Below are 20,081 nucleotides of genomic sequence, written 5' to 3'. Positions count from 1 at the left end.
GGAAAGCAGACGTTCAATAAATATCAGTTAGCTCTCTGATGAATTACTGAGATCTCAGGAGTCCCAATATACATCCGAAGAAATTCATTTTGCACTAATATAACACGTTCTCTCCTAAGGATGCAGAATGCAACCCGAATGGGTCTTACATTCGTTTAAATAAGGAGGAAGTTGTACTGAAAATGAGGGCTGTAGCCAAGAACACCGTTCGCATCAGTGGAAAAAAATCTAGAAAGACAGCTGATTCCCCGGGTGGCTGAGAGTCTGTGGTGGTTAGTAGAAGGTGTTATGTGGCCAAGCTGGTCAGTGGTTATGGAAAAATTGAAACAACTGCTGTCACCTACCCCACCTCACAGTGTTAGGTAGGAAGGGGACAGGAAGACACATACATGTAGGGTTGTGACATCTAAGTGGGGAGTGGGTGGGGCCCAGTTCCTGTACTATCAAAATAGTGTAGCTACGCTCCTAGGTTTATTTCCAGTAAACCATGTTGGCTTTGTTCTTGCCTATCTCCAGAAGACTGACTCTAGCTCTACATTTGCTTTGTGAGGGCTGGTTTAGCTGCCACGAGAAGGACCCTGGGAGAGCATCCCCAGGCGATGTGGAGTAATTTGTTCACTGCCAGGAAATGACAGCACAGTGTTTGTGTGGCAACCCATGACAGGGGCTCCATTGAGTCCAAATGTCATGCTGGTCTGCGAAGAACAGGAAGCAGAGCTCTGCGCGCTGGTAATTTCCATCAGTGACAGCAAATTTCATAAACTGGTGAATTCAGACCATACCCATGTGTAAGGAGCAAGTTGCGCTTCTGTGTTTTCAGCCGTATCTGTGCTCAGAAGAGATGAAAGGAGATTGTTAATTTCGTCTTTATGACAAAAGACAACAGGACAGGCTGATTCTCCCCTGCCACCAACACAAAACTGCTATAAACTCCCAAACTGGCAAGCGTCACGTTATAGATGGCTCCAGCCCCAGGAACAATGAGGTCAGCACCTAGGGTGGAAAAACAGTTTCTGGGTAAGAGCTGTGTAGTCCACAATGGGTGGTGGAGGGTGTGGGAGGTGGAGCCTAAGGCAAGCACTGGGGAGGTTTGGCAGCCAGAGAAGGCACAGCTCCACCCTCCTTCCTTTATTGGACAAAAGGAAATAAGACACGTCAAAGATGAGGTTCAGCTGAGAAATAGAAGAGGTTTGTGTTCAGCACTGATGCTGGGAAGACGCCTGCAAGGGAAGGAGAGGACACCAGGGTAGAGGTCCAGAGCAGGAATAAAAAGCTGGGCCCACAGTCAGGGCTAAATACAGAAGCCCACCTCTTTGTTGTATCAGCAAGAACAAAGGATCTTCATTCAGCGTGGACTTAACATCAAGAAATTCTGTCACTTCTAACTGCCCCAGATGCCACCCGGTTTGCATTATCACAACATTAGTTTCCAAAGGTGGATTGGCTATGATCATTCTTACATCACCACCAGATAATGTTACACTGACAATTTTTCATTTCTGTCCTGCTATTCACGGTACCAGAACTGTAGAGCAAAACTGGCAGAGCACCTATCTGCCCGAATTTAGGATTTTGCGCTAGGATTTTTTCAACATTGAAATTTGATTTATCTCTGGTCAATAGAAATCCAAAACCCTTTCCGAGTTCTGCATAGCCAAGCCTTCCAAAAGGGGATTTTCCTGCTGGAGAAGTGATAGGTATTTGGGGTTATTTTTTCTTTAATTTACTTGACATTAGAATCTGTCCACTTTATTAATCAGGGTTTTCCAGAGAAACAGAGCCAATAGGATATATACAGGGTGGGGCAAAAGTAGGTTTACAGTTGTGAGTATGCAAAACACAGTTTATTCTTGTATTATTATTAATTATTGTCTTTTTCATATTAACAACTGTAAACCTACTTTTGTCCCACCCTGTATATTATATTATATTATATTATTTATATTATATTATTATATTATATTATATTTATTATATTATTATATCATATCATATCATCATATTTATTATATACTGTAATTTATTATATTTATATTTATTATACTTTTTATATTTATTATACTTATATTTATTATATTATATGGAGAGAGATTTATTGTAAGGAATTGACTCCTCCCACAATTATGGAGTCTGACAAGTCCCAAGATGTGCAGGGTGAGTTGGCAAGCTGAAGATCCAGGAGAGATGATGTTGTAGCTCTAGCCTGAAGGCCTGCAAGCTCAAGATTTAAGGATTCTCCCTCACTGGGGGGAGGGTTAGTCTTTTTGTTCTATGCAGATCTTCAACTGATTGGATGAGGCCCACCCAGACTAGGGAGGACAATCTACTTTATTCAATCTACCAATTCAAATGCTCATCTCATCCAGAAACACTCACAAGAACATCCAGAATAATGATGGACCAAAAATATCTGGGCACCTCTTGGCCCAGTCAAGTTGACACATAAAATTAACAATCACATCCACTAACTGGGGTTACCTTTGATAAAGAAATAACCTTCACTATCTAATTTCACTTTGACAACCAAAGAGGAAATGTTATTTGGTGACTAGAGAGAGACTGAGTAAGAGTCACTGTTTCTTACTCCCCAGAGGAACCTCAGGAAACTCATCTGGCTGCTTTATGCACCTGCTCCTGAATGGTTGAAGAGCTGCACTACAACTGTGGCTAGAATGTAGCTTTTCACCACAGGGTGTGGTCATAGTTCATAATTGTAAAATTAAAAAAAAAAATTTTTGAGTGAAAGGTGTGTGCTTTATCAATTAAAATGTCAGGAGTCACTGGGCAAATGAACTAGGATTCTGGTCTGAGTAAATTAACTAACTTTATTTTTTAACAACTCAATTCTCTAACCCACTTACCTAGAACACGTTTTTAAACAATAAAAATGAAAAGAAGCCCAAAAGTCTCTACACAGCTAATGTTTGTGTATTTTTTCTCATAGAACCCTAGGCTCTTCTCGTTTTAAAAAGGATTCTAACAAGTGCAGTGGTCTGCTCAACAGCCTACCGAAAATTGGTAAATGGATATGGAGTGAATCATTGAATTACAGGAAGCAGAGATGCAAGAAGAATGGAAAGCTAACGGGGGCCGCAAGGGGCTGATGTGGGGACAGGGTGAGAAGCCATAGCTCCAGCCAAAGTGATGACAGAAAAAGACAAAACAAACTCTGCTGAGGTCGAAAAGGCTCAAGTTAACTGTGAGATTTCCAAATAAAAAACCAGAGGGTACAGCCTGCAATTCTTGAGGGGATTCTAGGGCTCAATTCATTTTATTTTATTATTATTTTTTTAATTAATTAATTTTTTAAATATATCTTTATTGATTTCAGAGAGAGGAACGGAGAGAGAGATAGAAACATCGATGAGAGAGTCATTGATCGGCTGCCTCCTGCGCGCCCCCTGCTGGGGATCGAGCCCGAAACCCGGGCCTGTGCCCTGACTGGGAATCAAACCCCGATCTCCTGGATCCTAGGTCGATGCTCACCCGCTGAGCCACACCGGCCGGGCTCACTTCATTTTAACTCATAAAAACAAATGCACTTTGCTCCGGCTGTGTGGCTGAGCAATGTCCCACGCACCAAGAGGCCTCCGGTTTTATCCCCGGTCAGGGCACATGGCACTTGCCCAGTTGCAGGCTCGATCCCCAGCACGGGGCGTGCAGGAGGCAGCTGATCGATGTTTCTCTCTCACATCGATGTTTCTCTTCCTCCCTCTCCCTTCCTCTCTCTTTCTAAAAATCAATTAAAAACTATCTAAAAAAAAAACACACTTTTTTTCTCCACACGCCATCAAAATCCACTTTACCATATATATTTCTCTTATTAGGGCCAATGCTGGTGAGCTAAGTATTTCTTCTTTCTGTCTCTGGAAGGACACGGTAATAAATGAACACGATGACATTTCTTGCCTTCCTCAGGCCCATGTGCAGAGTCAATAAACACAAAGGAATTTACTGTGTCAAGATGAGCCTCTGTGCCATCATAGTTCATACCGCAGGTTTAGACACCAGCAGTGTGAGTGGGTTGCTCAATTCAATTGAACAACTCTTTATTTCTTACTTCCTTAAATGCAGAAAAAGAGAGGTGTGACGGAGGGAACTGGGCAGAGATGCCAAGATCGAAAAGGTAAGGAAGGGCCTACTTTCCAGATGCTCTAAAACCATAATAAATAAAAACCATTCTTAAAACATCTCAGACCAATAAATGCTATAATAGGCATTATAATAGACAAACACAATTATATTCTATAGGCATATGGGGTGGGGGGAGAGACAGGCAAAGAATTTGGGTTTTGAAAGGATCTGCATCAGATAGGTTGACTAGGTAAGCACACACATAACTTTCCAGAAAGGCACAGACGAGGAGAGCACAGGGTTCAGGGAATGGCAAGACGTCTCTGTCACTGCAAAAGCGTTTGCAGCCAGGGGGAAGGGTGGAAACCATAGATCCATGGCTGGAGAGTTAGAGAGGGCTCTTAACTCCAGGCTGAGACGTCCAGACCTCAATCTGGAAGGAAGGGGAGATCACTGCAGCTTTGGAACAAAAAAGAGACACGAACAGATCTGTGTTTTAGAAAAATAACTCTGGGGAGAGGTTGGAGGCATAACAACAGCCACTCTCTATTGAGTAGCTATCCCTATTTTGCTAGTATGGAAACAGACTCAGAAAGGTTAAGCGGCTTGACCAGGGTCACACAGCAATTAGGTGTCAGAACCAGGATTTCATCTTGGACCTGACTGATTCCACAGAACAAAGACCTACTATCAAGCCCTATAATTAGGTTACAGTCAAGGTCAAAGGGAATGAAGGCCTTCAGGCAGTCGCAGCAGAGAGCAGAGAACAGGTGGGAGACACAGAGGACGCAGAATGGGTAGGTGGCTCCCTGTCTACTCATAGTGACTGGTGTCCTTACAGAGACATCACATAGACTAGAAGAGGAAGAAAAAAGAAGACATCTGGTGAATGGTGAGTGTCTCTCTCCTGCCAGAAACCCTCAAGATCACTGTTGAGCCCTGAGCAGCAGAACTCAGGAACTAATTTCTCTTGTGTCTTTATCATCAATGTACTTCTTGCCAGGTTCCTTTCCTTCACCTTTCCCTGTGTATATCTGGGCTCCATGTGCAGCTGTCAATGTCTGTTATGAATTCATAATGATCTTCTGTTATTACCTGCATGAATCTGGAAAATGCTTGTGTGTTTGCATCACAGATCCGTGTAAATAGAAAACCCAATGAGAAGGCCTGGATGCTGTTATAATATTCATGAAATGCAGATGTGAATAAAGACATTAGGCCTGCACCTGTCATCCTGAGTTACATTCCTTTGTGAGATTATTATAATATCGGATATATACCTTGTTTGTGCATTGAAAGACCCTCTTGTCTATGTTACGATTTCGATACTGTCTAGTGCTTATTTTAGGGTAAGAGTGGCTTCCTGGAAACACTATTCTTTTTTCTTTGCGATTTCAACACTCACAAGATGTAAGACAGGAAGATGAGGTTCCTCCATCAGATATTTTTAACCATTCCATTTCTACTGGCTCCTTTCTTGCAGCCTGGAGGCATATTTCTGTCTCCCATGTCTTAAGCCTAAAAATCCTCCTCAATCCTGTGCCCGTCAGACACTCCCACTCTCAATCCACCCCCTCAGGGATGTCCCTTCAAGGGTGTTCTCAGTGCTTGTCCTGCCCCTCCCCTGACCCTGGGCTCGCTCTTAGCTCTCTGTCATTTGGATGTCCCATATGTATTTCAAGGCCACTCACCTTTCCCCCTAAGCATGCTTTATTGTTTGTATTACCTAACTCAGTGACTACCATCCATCCACCCAGGCTTAATTTGTTAAATTGAGAATCATCACAGATTCGTGATTCCCCAGATCTGATCAATGTCCAAATCCTTCACAGCTCTCCCAGCCCTTCCGCCCCTAATGCTAAAGCCTTGTTTCAGCCAGAGCGACCTCCTCGAAATCAAGTATAAAACAAGTGTAATGACGTCACTCTCTTGCTCCAGATTCTCCAGTGGCAACTGGCAGCCTCTGGGGGAAGTTCAAATGCCCAAACTGGCCCCTGCTAACCTGGCATCTTAGTCTCACCTTGCCTCCCCTGGGGACTCTGCCTCCCTATACCCGCCTCAGCATTCACACCTTCCCGGCTTTGCTCAGTTCCAAGCTTCTCCTAGGCCTCCCTTTCCTCAATATTCCCTGCCCTTCCTTGGTGCTCTTCTAGACCCTGAGACCATTCTTTTAATTAAATTTATTGGGGTAACTGGCTAATGACATTATATAAATTTCAGGTATCCAACATTATAGTACGACATCTGTATATTCCATGGTGTGCTTGCCGCCCAAAGCCTAGGCTCCTTCCACCTACGACAATTCTAACACGGCGACAAGAACACTGCTATCTCCTGGTCTTCCAGTGACAGATTGTAAGTCTGCTTTAGGACAAGGACTGCATCTTAGTTATTTTTGTCTTTCTGGCTTCTAGCACAGTGTCTGACAGTTAGCTGGAGCTCAATAAATATTTGAGGAAGGCATGTTTATTAATTTTCACTAGCTTCATCGGAAACTTTATTTTTAGTAGCTTACGATTTTTATTTTGGGGGTGGAGATAATGTTCCACTTGTTTGTTTGTTTCAAAATATTTTTATTGATTTTTCAGAGAGAGAGAGGAAGGGAGAGTGGGAGAGAGAAAAACATTGATGGGAGAGCAGAACATTGATCAGCTGCCTCCTACACGCCCCTTACCAGGGACTGAGCTGGAAACCAGGGCCTGTGCCCTGACCAGGAATCGAACCAGCAACCTTTCGGTGCACAGAAGGGTCCCCAACCAACTGAGCCACACCGGCCAGAGCCCCACTGGTTTTAATACAGCAGATTTCAGCCTTTTTCTCCCATCACTGTGTCCGGCCTATAAAGGCTCTGAAGTTTATATTCCAAGTGGGAGTGAGAGAGCAATGAGGGAGCAGGAGGGCATGCCTGGCAGAGGTGAACCAAGTCCAGAGGTGCTTTGCCTGGAGCACTAATCAGAAAGGATATATGCCTCCCGATGTTCATAGCAGTGCAGTTTACAACAGCTAAGATCTGGAAACAGCCCAGGTGCCCATCAGTAGATGAGTGGATAAAAAGCTGTGGGACATTTATACCGTGGAATACTACGCAGCTGTAAAGAAGAGGGATCTCGTACCCTTTGGGACGGTATGGATGGACCTGGAGAAAATTATGCTGAGTGAAATAAGCCAGGCAGAGAGAGACAAACATCACATGATCTCGCTTATACGTGGAATCTAAAGAACTTAATAAACTGATGAACAGAATAGATTCAGTGACATGGAAGCATGGATCAGACTGAGGAATGTCAGAGGGATGGAGGAGGGCGGGCGGGTGGAGGGGCAGAGAGTAACCAAGGAATTTATGTGCAGACAATGGTGGGGAGAGGGACTGGGGAGGGGGAAGGAACGGGGTGGAATGGGTCATTGGGGAGAAAAAGGGACATCTGTAATATTTTAAACAAAAATAAAATTTTAAAATTAAAAAAAAAAAAAAGAGGTGCTTTGGCTCCAATAAGACCTACAATCTGAAGGAAACAATGGTTCTCTTTAACGCTATGGAGTCATCTGAAATTTTATTTATATTTAAATCTAATCGCAAATTATAAAAGGGATTTATCATGGGGGTGGGGTTAAAAGCAGCAGAATAATCTTTAGTCCTGGAGGTTGTTGGCGTAAAATCCATAGGCAAACAAATGATCTTACTTTGAATACAGTTAAAGTTATCAGTTTTTTCCTTTTTAGTTAAATGTGTCTTCGTGTCTCATTTAGAAAGTCTTTTCCAACCCCAAGGTCTAAAAGAGTCACCTGTACTTTTTATATTTTCTTTTGCTACTTAAGGTCTTAACCCATTTGGTGCTGGCTTTTACTCATAGTCTGAGGTAGGGATTCAGTTTCATCATTTTTCATACGCAAAATAATTCTTTCCACGCCCATTTATTGAATAGTCCCTCCTTCCCCTACTAGTATTAAATGCCACCCCTGACAAACAGCAAAATTTCACACCATCCCATTCTATTCTATCGGTCAACTTGTCCCTGGGCCAATACTGCACTGTTTTTTGTTTTAAATTTTTTAAATATATATATATCTTTATTGATTTCAGAGAGAGGAAAGGAGAGGGAGAGAGAAACATCAATGATGAGAGAGGCATTGATCGGCTGCCTCCTGCACGCCCCCTGCTGGGGATCGAACCCGAAACCAGGGCCTGTGCCCTGACCGGGAATCGAACCTCGATCTCCTGGATCCTAGGCTGATGCTCAACCACTGAGCCACACCGGCCAGGCCTGCACTGTTTCAATCACTGTTGCTTTATCATAGATTTTGCTCCTTGCTGATCTTCTTCTACAAGCATCCTGTCTCCTGTTCACAGTAACAAAACCCCCAGACAACCCAAATGCCCATCAAGAGAAGAGTGGAGAACAATTCAGCAGAAACAACGTGAACTACAGCTACTTGTAACAATATGATTGAATTGTGGCAATATACTAAGTGGAAAAAATAAATTCCCAAAGATTACATACATCACGATACCCTTTTCATTAAGTTAAAAATGACTAGAATGGACTACACGGAGATGAAATAAAATATTAAAAAGAAAAGCAAGAGAATGAAATCATAGGATTCAGGATGACGGGTCCCTTCAGATAGGGAAAAGCAGGGGTGTCTGTTGGGGGTGGGTTTATGGATGCTTGTTACATGATTAAAAATAACCAACTAAGTAATAAAAGACATGTTTGAACAATGAGAATATGTTTGATCCCATTCCAAGGTTAAAAAAATGAAATAAACCCTAGGCGGTTTTGCTCAGTGGTTAGTGTGTCAGCCCACAGACTAAAGGGTCTGGGGTTCGATTCCGGTCAAGGGCACATACCTCAGTTGCAGGCTCCATCCCTGGCTCCTTTTGAGGCACATGCAGGAGGCACCAATCGATGTGTCTCTCTCACATCGATTTTTTCTCTCTCTCTGTCCCTTCCACTCTCTTTGAAATGCAATGGAAAAAATATCCTGGGGTGAAGATTAAAAAACAAAACAAAAAAATGAAATAAAATAAAAGCTATAGGAATGGGCTCTGAGAAGGTATGCTGAGCTCTAAGCATTCCAAGGGCAACGATTTTTGTTCCTGAACTTCAGTGTAATCTAAAAAGCTGCTCAGAAATTGCCTGACAAAGATATTGTGAAGACTAGCAGACCAGTGCGATTTAAAAAAATATCATACTGCTATTTAGCACAGATTCTTTTATTTAATCTGCACAGATCGTGTTTTTTGGTAGGTAATAGAGGGTTTTCTGCCCAGCATCCCTTCTCTGCCACTTCTTCCTCCAACAGCCCCAAATTTGTCTTCAGCATCCCAACTGTGGTGCAGCCAGGAGTTCAGGAAGAGTTGGACACCCCACATTTTACATCACGCCCCCAACGATCAGGATAGTCCCATCCCCTGGCCTCAGTTATTACTTAAGGGTTAAGGATTGGATACCTGATGTAAACTGACCGATCAGAGTGAGGTTAAAGACTTCTGTTTGCTGGTCAGAGGAGAAATGCATTTATCCCCCCAGACTTGAACTTGGAAGCATGTAATCCAGCCTGTCGCTACTGGCCACAGAGAACAGAGACGACACCTCAGGAACCAGAGCTGAGGGAACCCCAGGAAACAGAGCCTGACCCCTCATCAAACCATACACGAAGCCCAGGTTCCCTCAGAGTTTTCAATTTCATGGGCAATAAAGTCCTTTTACTTTACAAGCCAACCTGAATCGAGTTTGGAGGCCTTGTGATGGGAAAACATCCTGACACCAGTCTGCCCAGTCTAGGAGGCTTCCCACTGGGCACTTTGGAGGGGGACAGACACGGGCAGGAACAACGGGTAACCTGAGGTCCTTTGTGCATTATGAAATCTGAGGGGGGAAACGTGATGGATACCATAAAAATATAAAAACACAGTGCTGTGTGGCACAGGGGACTGGGGATCAAGAGGTGCTCTAGAGAGGAAATGGCATTCAAGGTGAACTCTAGGGAAGGAGGGGGCACGGGCAATCCCAGTGTCTGCTGATGATGTAAGAAGGGGCAGGATCCATCCTGGGTGTTGTCCTGGGCACCGAAAGGTTGCTGGTTCCCGGTCAGGGCACATGCCCAGGCTTGTTCCCTGGTAGGGGGAGTGCAGGACGCAGCTGAGATTGGCATTTCCTCTTACATCAGTGTTTCTCTTCCTCTCCCCCTCCCTTCCTCTCTCTCTAAAAATCAATTTTAAAAATCTTAAAAAAAAAAGGGGGGGGGTGGTGGAAAGGATGGCTTTGGGGACCTTGAGTTTTCTTCAGTGCTTCCTGCATACCAGACACTTATGTAGATTATCTCCTCTGAGCCTCACAGGGTAAACACTACTATTACTGATATTTTTCTGTGGAAACCTGAGGCTCAAAGAGGTTAAGCAATTTTCCCCAGTCCCAACAGCTAGTTAATGCAGAGCCAGTCAGTCTGGATGGCCACGCCTAACCATTAGACTGTACTTCCCCAGTGTTTCAGTAAGCAGGTGACTTGTCCCCACACACAATCAAGGCCGAATGGCGTCACTGGATACCCAGTGGCAGCTGAATTTGTAGAAGACAGAAAGATAAGTAGGAAAATGTCACCCACGTGTAATAAATAAATACGTGTTCTATGAACAGTCTTGTCTGAAAGGGCTCCGAGGCCTCTGGGCACACCTGCCTTACCATTTTCTTCTGTTAACAGCCCGAGGAAGGTCATCGAGGATGTTTGTGCTTGCTTTGTGCAGTCCCAGGCCCTCAGCTCCTCTGACCATATGTAGATCAGGTGTTTCCCGAGCTGGCTGGCTCCCCAGAGGACCAGGCCGGATCCTGAGCACACTCCCAGATTTCTTTCCTGTCAGGCAGCAGCCAAGCCTTCGTGGCCCTGACCTCAGCTGGCCCAGGTGGCTCTGAATTGCTCAGGAAACTCCTTGCCTGGGGGCCTCCAGGGCCTGGGACTGGCAGGGACACCTTTCTCTGCACAGAATCCTGGCTCTGCCATGAGATGAAGGACTGGTAGAAAGAGAAGGTCCTCCTACTACAGGATCACCCTTCTCTTAGTCAAGAGGGCAACTGAAGGTCGTTTCTAATTTTCACATGAAAAAATTGAGTTGCAAAGAAGGCACAGAAATGGCTATTTATATAATATTAAGCACACTCAAGGTAGACAATATAACTTCCCCCCAACTTTCTCCCTATAGAACTATATATGGTGGAGGTGGGAAAGGGCATAGAGGGGATAAATGGTGATGGAAAAAATAATAAAATGAAATAAAATAAAATAAATAAAATAAAATGGAAGGAAGGAAGGAAGGAAGGAAGGAAGGAAGGAAGGAAGGAAGGAAGGAAGGAAGGAAGGAAGGAAGGAAGGAAGGAAGGAAGGAAGGAAAGAAAGAAAGAAAGAAAGAAAGAAAGAAAGAAAGAAAGAAAGAAAGAAAGAAAGAAAGAAAGAAAGAAAGAAAGAAAGAAAGAAAGAAAGAAAGAAAGAGAAAGAAAGAAAGAAAGAAAGAAAGAATATATATGTTTTTCTTAGAGACCAGTGGTTCTCTAACTTGAGCACCATCCAAAGGAGTTGTTAGAACACTGCTGGGCCCCAGCCCCAGGGTTTCTGACTCTGCAGGTCTGGGCTGAGGCCTGGGACTTTGTATTTCTACCAAGTTCAAGGCAATGCTTCAGCTGCCAGATGGTCAGGGGTCACACTTAGAGAACAGGCTTCAGACTGTGGCTCTATGACACCAGTCCTGGCACTTTGTCAGCTGTGACAAACCCTTTGATCCCTTTACCTTGGAGCATTCTAGAGGAAGGCACTAAAAACCCGGCATTAGGTTCTATGATCTCTGCGGTCTCTTCCAGAATCCGTTCCTCTGACGAGGGTACAGGCGGCAATTTACTGAGGGATTTGTACCCCAGAGGCAAAGAGCCCGCTGTGACACCCCAGGAAGCATTTTCCCATAAAAGTAAAGCGGGGAGGAGGCATCATTAAATTGCCACGGTTCACATTTGCCCAGGACAGAGACCTTTCAAGGAAGCATATCCTGAATTGGGCTCAAAGGGCAGCTAGAAACTGAGAGTCAGGGCCTCCTTCGCTGCTTGTTTGTTTGTTTTCCTGAAGTCTGAGTCAGGAATCAAGGGCCACCCACAATGATGTCCCTGGGCTGGGACAAATGCCAACAGTGAGCCTTGGAGGCCACAGCAGGGAGCCACCATGCCCCGAGCTCCTGGTTAACTGGTGGCGGGCCCCAGGTTCTGGAATGGAGCCTTTCTGTGAGTTTTGCTGTTGTTTTCGTTAAATTGCAGACTTTCTCGGCACACCAGTTGTAGCAGTTTGGGGACTTCTAATCTCGTGCATTCATTAGTCAAACCAGAGCTGCTCCTTGCCAACCGGGAAATGGATTGACCTGATCCTGCTAAGGAGGGAATTAGCATCTGGTGACGGCTGCAACCCTGGCTCTTTGCACATCCGGCCTTTCATTCTGGCTTTATGATCATGCCAGGTATAAGCCCTGTCTGGTCAAGCTTGACCAGGCTATTCCTCTTGTTTTCTTTCCTGTTGGCAGGTGAGGACATTCAACTTTTTGCAGCACATCCGAGGCATGCTCTAACAGCACGGTGTGATTTACTGCTTAATTATAACCGTGCCCATGTCTGCCTGGGCCTGTGTAAGGATTGGAGCTCTTTTCATCCAACAGAGGCGGTTATAGCTCCGGATTCAGAAAAGACCTTTTTTTTTTTTTTTTTTTTTTATGGTTGATGAATGATTTCTCGAGTGGTCCCCAGCCAAGCCAACCCCAGGGATGCAGAAATAAAGCAGAGAGGAAAGTTGTTATCCAGGAAAATGGAGGCTAGAGACACCTGAGCTTAGAGGTTGATACAAAATTCTCTACCTTGGATCACAAACAGACTTGCAATTAATCAACTGACCGCTGAGCTATTCTACATCAGAGAGAGAGAGAAAGTGAGAGAGAGGGAGAGAGAGAGATCCATGATGCTCCCTGAAGAACACAGGCCAAAATCTATACATTCAGACCCAAACCGCCTTTGGCTGCAGTGACTTGACCATGGACGCTTTGATCCAGGTAACAGGCAGAGTCCTGATGGCCGAGAGCCTGTGAGTGAGACTAACGAAGGGGAAAAAAGCACAGAACCAGCTCTAGAGCCCAGTGTAACCCTGCAGGAGGATGGCAAGGAGCATCTCGGCTTTACTTTTGCTCAAGAAGCCAAGTGTTTATGTTGAAATTTTCAATACCTCGTTTTATATTAAAGTTGTCTTCCCTGAAAATCTCAAGCAGTGTTGGCAAGTCACCTCTTTGCCACCATCACCCTCGACTCCCTGCCAATCTGAGGGTGCTATAAAATGTGGTAGGAGGCTTTGGAAGACTCACAGGAATCTTCACCACCATTCTGGGCTCTTCTCAAGCCCCTTTCATCCAAAGGTCTCAAAGACCTGCATAAACAGTAATTATTCTCAGAGCACTGCTTGGAGGTAAATTGATATTAGCATTTAATTAGCCTCTCACCGATGCTTCTACACTTGTACACTTCAGGTTCTACCCCATTATGTAGAAAAAATACCACCCCTCCCAAGCTGGTCTGTAGGGAAAATGAACTTGCAGATTAAGTACATAGTTCTGGGCCAAAGTCTGGGGGCTCTACAAAGAAGTTCTGTATAAAGCACAGCCCCTGCCCTCAAGGAGTTTAGTTTATAGAAGAGAGAAGATGCATGCATATAATTAGCAATAATAAAAATTTTCAAGACAGGAGATGATTAATGTAAAATGAGAGGTTTGCAGTGGGAGAGATCACCATGAATGCTGGTAGCCAAGGAGAGCTTCATGGAGGAGGAGGGGTTTGGACTGGACCTTGGATACTCAGTGTGTGTGTGTTTGTGTGTGTGTGTGTGTAAGTGCCCATGTGCATTCGAGCAGGAGATATAGCTTGGGCAAAGGTACAGAGGTAGGAATATACCTGGCTTGTTTAGAGGTCACGTAGCCTGATATTGCTGGAGCCAGGAGAAAAGTCAAAGATAAGATGGGAAAGCTAGGTAGGTCAGGACCAAATTCTCAAAATTCTGACTGTCAGGATATTCCAGAATAAATGAAGTAGGATTAGAAACTGGTCCATGTGAACAGCTCAGGCTCGTGCTTGACTTGAAGTAATAGAGGAAATGGAATTGGTTGCAGAGGAAATAAACCAGGATGGTTTAGGAGAGATGGTTCTCAAAGCGTGGTCCATGGACCAGCAGCATCAGCATCCACTGGGAACTTGTTAGAGATGCAATGTCCTGGGTCCCTGCGCAGACCTATTGAATCAGAAACTGTACAGTGGGACCAAGCAATGTTTTAACCAAACATGCACGTTCAAGTTTGAGAACTCCTGAGCTAGAGAAACAACCCTTTTATTTATTTATATTTTTATTTATTATTATTTTTTTAAATCTTCACCCAAGGATATTTTTTCCATCGCTTTTCAGAGAGAATGGAAGGGAAAGAGAGAGAGAGAAACATCAATGTGAGAGAGACACATAGGTTGGCTGCCTTCTGCACAAACCCCAACCAGGGCCGGGGACCGAGCCTGCAACAGAGGTACATGCCCTCGGCTGGAATCAAACCCAGGACCCTTGGATCCGCAGGCCGGTGCTCTAACCACTGAGCAAACACCTGCTAGGGCTATTTTTCGTTTTTATTTACTGATTTTTAGAGAGACAGGATGGGGGAGAGAGAGAAACATCAATTTGTTGTTCCACTTTTGCATTCATTGGTTGCTTCTTGTATGTGCCCTGACCAGGGCTCAAACCCACAACCTTGGCATTTTGGGATGTGGCTCTAACCAACTGTGCTACCAACCCTTTTAGAAGAAAGTCTCAAGTACAGCAGAATTCTCTCCATCTAATTCATGCTGTACAGCTGAAAAAAACAAACAAAACCTGTTAAACCAATTCTTTGAATTAATCTTTTTAAAAACCTTTTTATTATATAAAAATTTTAAACTTACACGAAAGTAGACAGGAGAGCAATAAACCTTCATATACCCATCACCCAGATTAACAGCTAGCAAAATGTTGCCGCACTATCCCTTTCTTTTTCTCTGAATTATTATCATAACATTAGAAATTATTTCAGCTCACTCCTACATATTTCAGTGTGCCTCTCTTAAAAAGATAGTACTTATGTCCTCATGTGACCATAATGTCAATATCGACCTATCAGAAAGAACAATACTTCCTTGGTTTCTCCTAATACCCAGACTATAATCATTTTTTTTAATTTTTTTTTTTTTTGGTAACTGAAATAGAGCCTAATTCTATTGTAGCTGGCTACTTTCTATGTCACGATGCCCACCTACAATAATAAAATTGAGAGGGATGCTGACAAAGAAGGAAAAGACTTTAGACATTTTTCTTTGTAAAAGATCACTTAAAAAAATTCCTTTTAGGTAGAGATAAGTTTGTAAGTATTCAAGGGAAGTTCCTTATTATCTGTGGATTACATAATATTACCAGTGAAATAAGTTTCCATTTTGGATGCTGTGATGTCATGCTAGTTGTCAGAAAAAGTACTTAACCAGGATGAATCTTAGTTGGTGTAAGCAGAGCTTCCTGCCATATGTCTATCTGCCCCACTCTCTGAATAGTCAGCACTAGTGTTATTGAAATGTGTGCTGTTTCCCGACACTGCTTTGAAAATACCTGTGCTGGATGAATATTAAAAATATAGTAAAACATCCTCAGTACCTTCAAAATATTCTTAGTTCTCTCAATTTCTAGCATCAGAAATAATAATAACTGTACACAGTAATTTTAAGCACTTTACCTATACTGTCTTAATTTTTTTTTTTTTTTTTTTAAAGCCATTAAGTGCTTAAATGATGCCAAAACAGCAGGCTGGAAAGAGAAGACTGTAACCATGAGAAGATAGTTGACCAAAGGTTTAGGTGATAGGAAATGGAATTTTTAAATTTAATTCTCTCAACAAGTCATTTTTTAAAATATATATATTCTGTTACATATGGCCTGTCATTTGTAAAATGACAGAAACCTTGATATTTATAAAGTAATGAATGTCATTAGTACATGCTCAAGGCACCCACATACTGTGTGTATCCTTTATACTTTTAAAACTATAGTTTGAGTTGAATGATACAACAAAATACAAAGAGTAAATCTGGGTCAAAATTGAATTGTACCACCCCTTAAAATTCAATATACACTGTGGATTTTACTTATTTCATTTCCTTTCTTAACCTTTTTTGGGGAGAGCAGAGGCCTATCTGTCTGCCTGGTTCTCACCACTTCTACCTGCTTCCTCCCTCTTTCCTAGTCCATTTCAGAAAGGTGTCATTTTATGGGATTCTATTTCAATTGATTTGTAAGGTTAGAAATACTGTAAACAAGTTGCTCGAGTGTACATTAGATTGTATTGGAGATAAGATCAGTCCCCAAAATAGTTGTCTGCCTCTCTGTGTTTCTGTTCCCCCCGCAGTGAAGCTCACTGCCTTTAATTATAGTTTGAGACATAGTGTTGAAATATTTAATCTCTGAGTAATGACTGGATTTGAGTTTCCTAATTGGCATCTGTGTGGTTAGCATCTGTGCCAAAGCACGAATCTAGAATGCACACACCACGCAAGACATGGACTATATGTAAACATTTCTGATACCTGCCATCTTCACTTCAGGGCAATAATGTTATAACAGAAAAAAAAATAAGGATAAATATCATATACTTTATGATCGTACATATATTTGAGTTGCTAACCAACAACCTGTTAAGGTTTACAAGTTAAACTAAAAATCCATGTGCGATCAGCACATAGCGAAGTGTAATTGCAGCTCTAAAGAAGCCCTTGCTCATTCGCAAATGGTATTCCGGGTGCCTGGGAGTAACTTCCAGAAGATAATGCTCCACCCACAACTGGGCGACTTATTTAAAAACCTTGTGAAACCAGCTTGAAAGGCCTAAAAGAATAGGTTAGGTAGAGAAGTTTTTGGCTTGAACTCTGCCCACCAGATTTTTATTTATTTATTTTTGGTGTTTTTCCTACAAGAAGAATCCACAGGAGTGTCACTTGGGCATCTTTCTCCAATGATCGTCAGCTGGATAGTTTCTGAAACAGGACGAAACTCAGCATCTGCAACACACCTCTCGGGTGAGTGCATGATCCATGCTATGGGCGTGGGACCCACAAGCTCGCATGCCCTGAATAATGTATGTTTCCTTTGGCAGCGTCTGTCCAGCCTAGAGTTACACATGGGTGACAGTGGAGGAAGAGGTGGAATTACAGAGCCCAGCTGCTCTGCCCATTGACAACGTTTCTAAGACGAAAGGCCAAAGTGTGGCCGGTGGGCAGGTGGACAGAACTGCTCTTCCAGCTGAGACGGAGGAGAGATTCCGATCGTCCCACCCGGCCAACATGGGCAAACAAATCCCTGATAAGTCTGACAGCAGTGTCTTAAGCCCTTTTGCTCGGGACAGGGTATCCCAGCTACCTTAGCAGCTTTGGAGATACTCCCCGGAGGTCCTGGAATCCACATTCCCCCGAAATGGAAACTGCTCTCCTTCCAAACATGAGTAACACTGGGTAGGCCTGAGACTGGAGCCTCACCTTGGCGAGGCGATGCAGTGGATGACTAAAGGAGGCCACTCCCGGATTACTGGGCCATCATCCTGGTTTATTTACTTCGTAGGATCAAAACAAAGCCAGCTCTCACGGCAGCAGGCCTCCACCAGTCACTAGATGAGCACACCGCCTGGCGTCGCCGTCAGAATTTGATCTTCACATCATAAGCCTCCTCGCCCAGACACAGCCCGGACTCAGAACTTTTACTCTCCCCAAATTCAGACAAAGGGGATCCAGTCGAGTCCCAGGCTCAGGGAATTCTCTCTACTTCTTTGTTAGGTGGGACTTTTCTCCTCACCTTACAGAAGAGGAAACTAAAACCTGTGTAACACATGGCCGGGACGAGGCAGTGCCGGGAGAGGAACCCAGGCCCGTCTGACTCCAAAGGTCACACTCATTCCACTTCCTTATTTCCCACCCCAAACCAAAAGTGTATGTTTTATTTATTTTTTAAATATACCTTTATTGATTTTAGAGAGAGGAAAGGAGAGGGAGAGAGAGAGAGATAGCAACATCAATGATGAGTCATTGATCGGCTGCCTCCTGCACACCCCGACTGGGGATCAAGCCCGCAACCCGGGCCTGTGCCCTGACCAGGAATCGAACCCCGATCGCCTGGATCCTAGGTCAATGCTCAACTGCTGAGTCTCGCCTGGCCGGGCCCAACCTAAGGTTTATTTAGCCACATCCTCTCCACCGTATCAGACTGAAAGAGAAGGGGGGGAAAGTGTCCCAGAGAAGGTCTCAGGCACTGGGCACCCGTATTAATTGACTGTGGGCCTTTCGCCCCAAAGCTCCACATACTCCCACCCCAAGCCTCTGGCGGTGGGCAGCGCTGCTCAGGCAGACCAGAAGTAGACGGGAGCCCAGCACCGCCTCTCTAGGGCCCGGTGGGCCTAGGAACACAAGGCCATGTGTCCTCCCAGTGCTTTTTTTTTTTTCATTTCTAAGGGCTGGGGTCAGATGTTTATGATGCCAGCAGGTGAGCCCACAGGTGCCAACGCACTTGTGCCTCTGCTTTGATACACTCTGGTCCACATCACTGGCCCCGGTTCTGCTCTGGGAGGACAGTGGGAGAAAAAGAAAGACGAATTGGGTGCTCTCGCTGCTTTTTCTCCACAATGAGACGGAATGAAAACTCCCTGAGGTTCCCTCCTGAAATCACTGCCTAGGGACCAAGATGTCTTTGGCTTGAATGAAATCAAAGTGGTTTAAATAAAAAAACTAATGATACTTCATTTTGGATATTGTAAGAATAAAAGTCCCACCTTTACTTAGAGCAGAAAGGTTGCTTCTATTTACTCTGCCAACAAATGTACATTGATAGCCGACTAAGAATCAAGCACTGTTGTTATAGTCAATGGTGAGAAAACACACTCCTCACGGAATTCACAATCAAGTGGGAGAGAGAAACATTGAGCAAACACAGTCACGCGCCCCACAATGACGGCTGGGTCAACGACGGGCCACATAGACAACCCTGGCCCTGTAAGATTATAGTGGAGCCGAAAAATTCCTATCACCGAGGGACATCGTAGCCATTGCAATGCCATAGCACGTTCCATTTGCCCACAGTATTCAGTACAGGTTTCAGGCTTCCTGCCCTTCATCTTCCATAATTCTGGACACAACTAACGGGCAGGAGGAGAGAGGCAAGGCTTGCATTCTCAGACACAACTCAACCCCCCACTCCCCCCGCCCCATTATCTCAGGCGCCCCTCCTCACAGTGCCAGCTCTCCCCTCGCCCCACGGCCTGGGCAGTGAAGGCTCCCTGCTGTTGCCTGGGCCCAAGGGCTCTGCTTTACCCCTTAGTTAAGTCCTAGCCTGTGCTCAGCAGCCACTTCTCCTCTGCCAGGCCCTGATGTGTCCGATGGGCAAAGCCCCCAAAGCGGGCAGGGGGGACCCAGCTCTCCGAGCCCGAGGGAGGCAGGGGAGGGTAGTCCAACGGACCTGACTCCCTCGGCTTTCCCGATGAGCTAAGATGCAGGGACTGCTCAGCAGTGGAACGAAAGCTGATCACTCCTTCCACAACAACGCTTCCAGAGAGAATAGTCTTGTTATTTTCAGAACAATAAAGCGTTTTCTCTGCTCTTTTATTTAGGCCGCTGAGCATTACTGGGTTTCATTATCACAAAACTAATAAGAGGTTAAGAGCACTGACTCTAAAAAAACACAAAGCAAATAAATAAAAAGAAAAAGAATGTTGCCTCTGGGGCCAAACTGCCTTCCTTGACTCCTCATTGTCACTGTTCTGTGATGTTGGACAAGTAGCCCAGTCTCCGTGTCTCAGCTCTCTCATCCTTGGAGCAGGAGTGCTAATAACAGAATTTGCTTCCTAAGTTCCAGGAGGATTAAAGGAGTCCACACACGTAAAACACTTAGAGACACTCAGC

This window comes from Miniopterus natalensis, chromosome 21 (genome assembly GCF_054644295.1).
Source record: "Miniopterus natalensis isolate mMinNat1 chromosome 21, mMinNat1.hap1, whole genome shotgun sequence".
Classification (NCBI taxonomy): Eukaryota; Metazoa; Chordata; class Mammalia; order Chiroptera; family Miniopteridae; genus Miniopterus; species Miniopterus natalensis.
Note: the sequence above shows the minus strand (reverse complement) of the source record.